A 5,664-nucleotide genomic window follows, 5' to 3' on the forward strand; every position below is an offset into this window, starting at 1 on the left:
AGGAAGGAAGGAAGGAAGGAAGGAAGGAAGGAAGGAAGGAAGGAAGGAAGGATTTTGTTTTCAAAATCCTCTGGTCAAAGTAATTGACAACATGTCATACTTTGCTTTGAAGGAGAGGGCTTTAGGATGATGCTCAAGGCCTATTAATTCTACATTTTCTTTATTAACCCACAGTTTATTGTTTCTACAACATCATAATAAGTGAACGGGTGCAGGTGAAAATGACATGGCTAACAGTGTTGAGTTTTCTCTTTTCTGTCTTTTGTTCGTTACCATTGCTGTGCATCATAATCAACTAGGAATGGGATGATGTAGGCATGGTATTTTAAAAAAGATCTCCAAGGAATCTAAAGTGTCTCCTGGGTTGAGAACCAGGGGAGGAACCATGGTAGTTTTGATTAATTTGACGGCTGATAGGTCAGTAAGGGAAGAGGCAGAAGAGCTTAAACTTGAGGTAAGTGGTTGTCCACGTTTTCTCGTTTAACAGAACAATCATACTGAGTGCAGTGTTACCTAGAATAGACTCTCGATGGCTGGCACTAGAAATGGCTAGTGGTTGGTAACTTGGCAGTCCCTAAGAACAGCTGTGTATGAAAGATGTGATGTATATGATTTGACCTGAAAGTTTAAGTACAGCCAGGGGGCCAGCCTCACTGTGGCTGCTGGAACACAGAAGGGCAGGAGTCCGTTCCTGACAGAGCAAGATGTACTGGGCTAAGTATACCAAAAGACAAGCTTCTCTGTGTCTTTCTGTAACTAGGGCCGCTGCGGGCCTGCATGTGCAAGTGGTATGTGATAATAATCGTTACGATTGGCCAAGGTTTTCCTGGGTGCCAGCACTGCGTTAAACACCTTGCACTTGTTGTCTTTTGTAACCTTCACAGCAACCCTTGCCATACGCACTCTCGCCACTCTGCAGCTGAAGCAGCTCCTTCAGAGAGGTTAAGTCACTTGCCCAGGACACAAAGTGCAAGGGTTAGAGCCTGGATTCAAAGCGGACAGTGGACAAGCACGCTCAAGGAAGATGGTTAGAAACCCGCATCAGCGGAGTGCCTTTTCTCTTCCCTCTTTTCCCCTCTTACTGTTTGTTTTGGTTTGCGTTGTGGATATATTCTGTCATGTGAATTAGCCCCTTAGGTTTCCTCCACAATTTGTCATTGCCGTACCAGGTGATGTTCACAGTTGACCGTTCCTCCTAGTTCTGTGGCGGATCCTTGTCTCCCCGACTCACCGTCCCTCTCCTTTCTTCTGGCTCTCCCTCACGTTTCAAACCCTACTTGTCCTTTGACTTCCCATATCCATGTTCTTGGCTCAGTTTCTCGTTTCTCCTTTCAAAGAAAAAAAATGATTTTAATTACAGTTCAAAAATGGATGTTTCTGTGGGTTCAGTCACTACTTCACGAGTACTAACGGGGTCCTGGGCACTGTGCTGTCACCAAGCCTGGCTTGCTCTCCAGTCTGCTAGTGCTCGTGGTCTGGCTCCCTTAGCTGGCTTTGCTTTCGGCATATTATCCTTTTCACGTTCCTTTTATTTATTATAACTTCCTCCCTTAACAGTTTTTTGTGCACTTTTAGTTTTGCTAAACTGCTAAAAACTATCCATTTTTTTAGTTTTAATATTTTACCTTCTGTTCTCTATTATGTTTTTGGTGTTTTTAATTTTAAAGTATTTTCCCCCTCTGGGCCATGGGTATTAGTTTTCTGAAGGAAGTCTTCACAGTTTGGGGAAAGCACCTGAGGCTGCCTCCAAACCTTCTGCCACCTTCCCCGGGTGGCTGACACCATGTGGGATGGTTAGTACTGCCAACCACATCTTTCCCACCCTTTCACTTATTAAGACACTGGAGGGGGCACCTGGGTGGCTCAGTCGGTTAAGCGTCCGACTTCGGCTCGAGTCATGATCTCATAGTTCGTGGGATCAAGCCCACGTCAGGCTCTGTGCAGACAGCATAGAGCCTGCTTGGGATTCTCTCTATCCCTGTCTCTCTGCCCCTTCTCTGCTTGTGCCATCTCTCTCTCTTTTTCTCTCTCTCTCTCAAAAATAAATAAACTTTAAAAAATATACTATAGAAACAACTATCAGTTAATAAATGAAGAAGACTAAGAGTTGGTAGTCTCTAAGAGAATTCCTAAGCCCTCTTCTTCAAAGCAGAGTACTAGATTTTGTCACTTATTTTGGCCAGAAGAAGATTCCCTTGAGCTCCCTCCCCTCTTCTTTTCCCTCCCTCCTTGTCTCTCCCTATTTTCTTCTTCCCTCCCTCTTTCTCTGCTTCCCTCTTTCTCTCTCTCTAATTACTCACTTCGAGCTTTTTAGGATTATGAGACTGTCTTTGTCCTATTAAAGAGTTTGTACTATATTTGACCTTCCAGGCTCGAGCCATAATGGCAACAACCCCAGCCTCGTATAGTCTCCTAGTGTCTCTGTAGTTAACTTGTCTTGTGGGCCTGCCTCTGTGACTCTTAGCCAACACTGGTTGATAAAGAGACACATTTGGCGGACATTTATTTTCCTCCCATTTATTTTGTCTTCTTTGAGAACATAGGCGTGAAACACACCAATAGCACAGTGCCTGCTACAAAAGACTTGGGATCCCTCTGGTCTATAGAAATAACAAGGAAAGCTGGGTTTGCTACCTGGAGATTATGGGGCTCAAAAAGGCTTAGAGATTCTGCTCACAAGAGGATGAAACCGTTTCCCTTGACGAAGACTAGTAGGTACGAGGAACACAGTGGTCAGAGGGGAAGTGGAAGGTCAAAATAAGCGTATTAAACAAAGGAAAGAGCTCTTAGGGAAATACCTGAAAAGGAAGAGCAGACTCTTTAGGCTCTCATTCTCCAAGAGAGCAAGCCATCTGCATAAAGGAGAATTCCCCCGCCCACCCAGAATGTAAAAACCCTAGCCTTATTACCCCTTAGTTAAGAGTTTTCTGCTAAATGATCTCAGGTTGGTCTCTGGCAGTGGATGGGTTTTCTGGCACATGGTAACTCCTTTCTCTTTTCTTTGCTAATTTTTCCATCTCTCTTCTTTTCAGATAACAAGGTTTATTTTATGACCATGGTTAGATCGCTAATGTAGGTTAAAATCTCAAGTCCTTGCTTGCTAGTATTGTCAGGTGCACATTATAATACAATCCTGGATAGTGAACATTATAACATGAGGGAACTCTAATGGCATCATATTTTGTTTCACATTAGGATAGCCTTAACTGAAGTAATATAATGATTCAATTCAGAGACTACTGGGGTACCCTCAATAAGTCTTATAGATGACTTTGAGAGACTAGCTGCCTGTATTGCAGGGTCTAGGTAGGGTGTTTTTATTTTATTTAAATAATAATTTTAGAGTAACTGTTGTTAGGAAAAGTACCCCTAGGAAAGGGCAAACAGGATTTTTTTTTTTTTTTTGGTACCTATTTTTATGTTGATGGTTTGAGGAGTACAGAAATATTCATAATTATCACAGGCTAAGTGCTTTGGGGTTTTATAGGAAAAGAACAAAACTTAGAAGAATGTGGTGACCTATACTAATTATGAGTGGCAAACTCTTGCCCTTTCATCATTAAAGAAAGGCAATTTTGTTAAAGTTCAAGGGTTTGTAGGGCTTCTGCTTATGGTCAGGATAAAGCAACAGAGGATGGATTTGCCTTCCTGCCTGAAACCCTTAAAGAACTAGACAAAATATATGAGACACTGGAACTCAAGACATTGGCCACAAGGCAACGAGGTACTGTGAGTCTTGACGGATGGGAAGCAACTAGGTGAGCCCTGCAATCGCTCCAGACTACTGCCTAGAAAAAGTTTGGAGACTGTTGGGGGGGGGGGGGGGGGGGGGGGGGCTTGGAACCCAGCCAGTGTGTTTTGTTCTCTGTGAGTTGAGAGATGGAGGAGGGAATTTAGGGAAGACAGAGTAGGAAGATTTTGCAGGGCAGAATATCAGGAAATGGCGTGTAGACCTAGGTATAATACCTAAAGCTGGGAGAAAACACAGGAAATTTTTATGACTTTGCATGTAGACGGAGTTCTAAACTCTATAACACCAAAAACATGATCCATAAAAGAACCAATTGATAAATATAGCACTTAATCAAATTAAGAATTTCTGCTTTTCAAAGATACTGTTAAAAAACTAGAAAGACAAGACACAGAGTTGGAAAAATATATTTGCAAATCACATATCTGATAAAGGACTTCTATACAGAATATATAAGGAATTCTCAAAACCCAGTAAGAAAACAACCCAATAAAAAATAGGCAAAAGATTCGAACATACATTTGACCAAAGAAGATACACAGATGGTAATTAAGCACATGAAAAGATGCTCAACATTAAGTAAATACAAATTAAAACCATAATGAGATAACAATTGTACATATATTAATATGACCAAAATTGAAAAGTCCCACCCTACCAAGATGTGGAGGAACTGGAACTCTCATACACTGCTGGCGAGATATGAAATGGTACAAACTGTTTGGGAAATAGTTTGGCAGATTCTTAAAATGTTAAATATATACTTATTGAATGATCCAGTCATTTTACTCCTGTTTACTCATGATAATGAAAGCATATGTTCATACTTAGATTTGTACATGAATGTTCATAGTGTCTTTATTTGTGATAGCCCAAACTGGAAACAACTCAAAATCTGTTTAACATGTAGGGGAGCAAAATTTGTCACCCCAAAATATGTGTCTTTGGCAATGGCTGATAATTTTGAAGAAACAGAAGGCTCAGGAAGAACTTTTGATCTTCCCCCTCACTGCTTAAAAGAATTGAGATAGAGGGGGCACCTGGGTGGCTCAGTCGGTTGAGTGTCCGACTCTTGGTTTTGGCTCCTGTCATGATCTCCCAGTTCATGGGATTGAGTCCTGCCTCAGGCTCCACACTGATAGCAGGGAGCTTGCTTGGAATTCTCTCCCTTTCTCTCTGGCCCTCTCTCACTCGTGCTTTCTGTCTCTTTCTCAAAATAAAATAAATGAACATTAAAAAAAAAAAAAACTGTTTGAAGGAATTTAGAGGACCGACTCCAGGAAAGGAGCTGTCACCATAGATAATTATGAACTAGGAGTGGTAGACAGGGAGGAACTTGGCAAAGTCTGTTAAAATTCCTATGCCCCATTGTTTCTGTATGGCTCAGCAAACATTTGTTTACCAAACATTTACTCTTTTTCATTTTTTGTAAATTGTTTCCCTTCTCTTTGACATCCCAGGCCCCAACCCCCTTCTCCTTAGCTCTGCATGGCATAAAAGCCTCACTTGCCTGACTACCTGTGATTCTCGTATTCTTATGGAGCCCTGTACATATGTAATTAGATTAGATTTTCTCCTATTAATCTGTCTCATATCAATTTAATCCTTAGGCCAGTCAAAAGAATCTTGAAGCATAGAGAAAAACTTCTCCTCCCCAACAAACATGTAAGGAGATAAACAAATTGTAGTATATCTATAAATGAAATACAACTTAGTAATGAAAAGCAACTACAAGTATAAATGTCAAAATAATTATGCTGAGTGAAAGAGGCTAGCACCCCACCAACCCCACTTCCTGAGAGAAAAAGAATGAGAGAGCAAACACACTGGAGGATTACATTTGTAGAAAACTATAGAAAATGCAAAGTAATCCCTAGTGGCAAAAAGCCGATCAATGAGTGCTTGCCAAGGCT

The sequence above is a fragment of the Panthera uncia genome (assembly GCF_023721935.1).
Source record: "Panthera uncia isolate 11264 chromosome A1 unlocalized genomic scaffold, Puncia_PCG_1.0 HiC_scaffold_16, whole genome shotgun sequence".
Taxonomy (NCBI): Eukaryota; Metazoa; Chordata; class Mammalia; order Carnivora; family Felidae; genus Panthera; species Panthera uncia.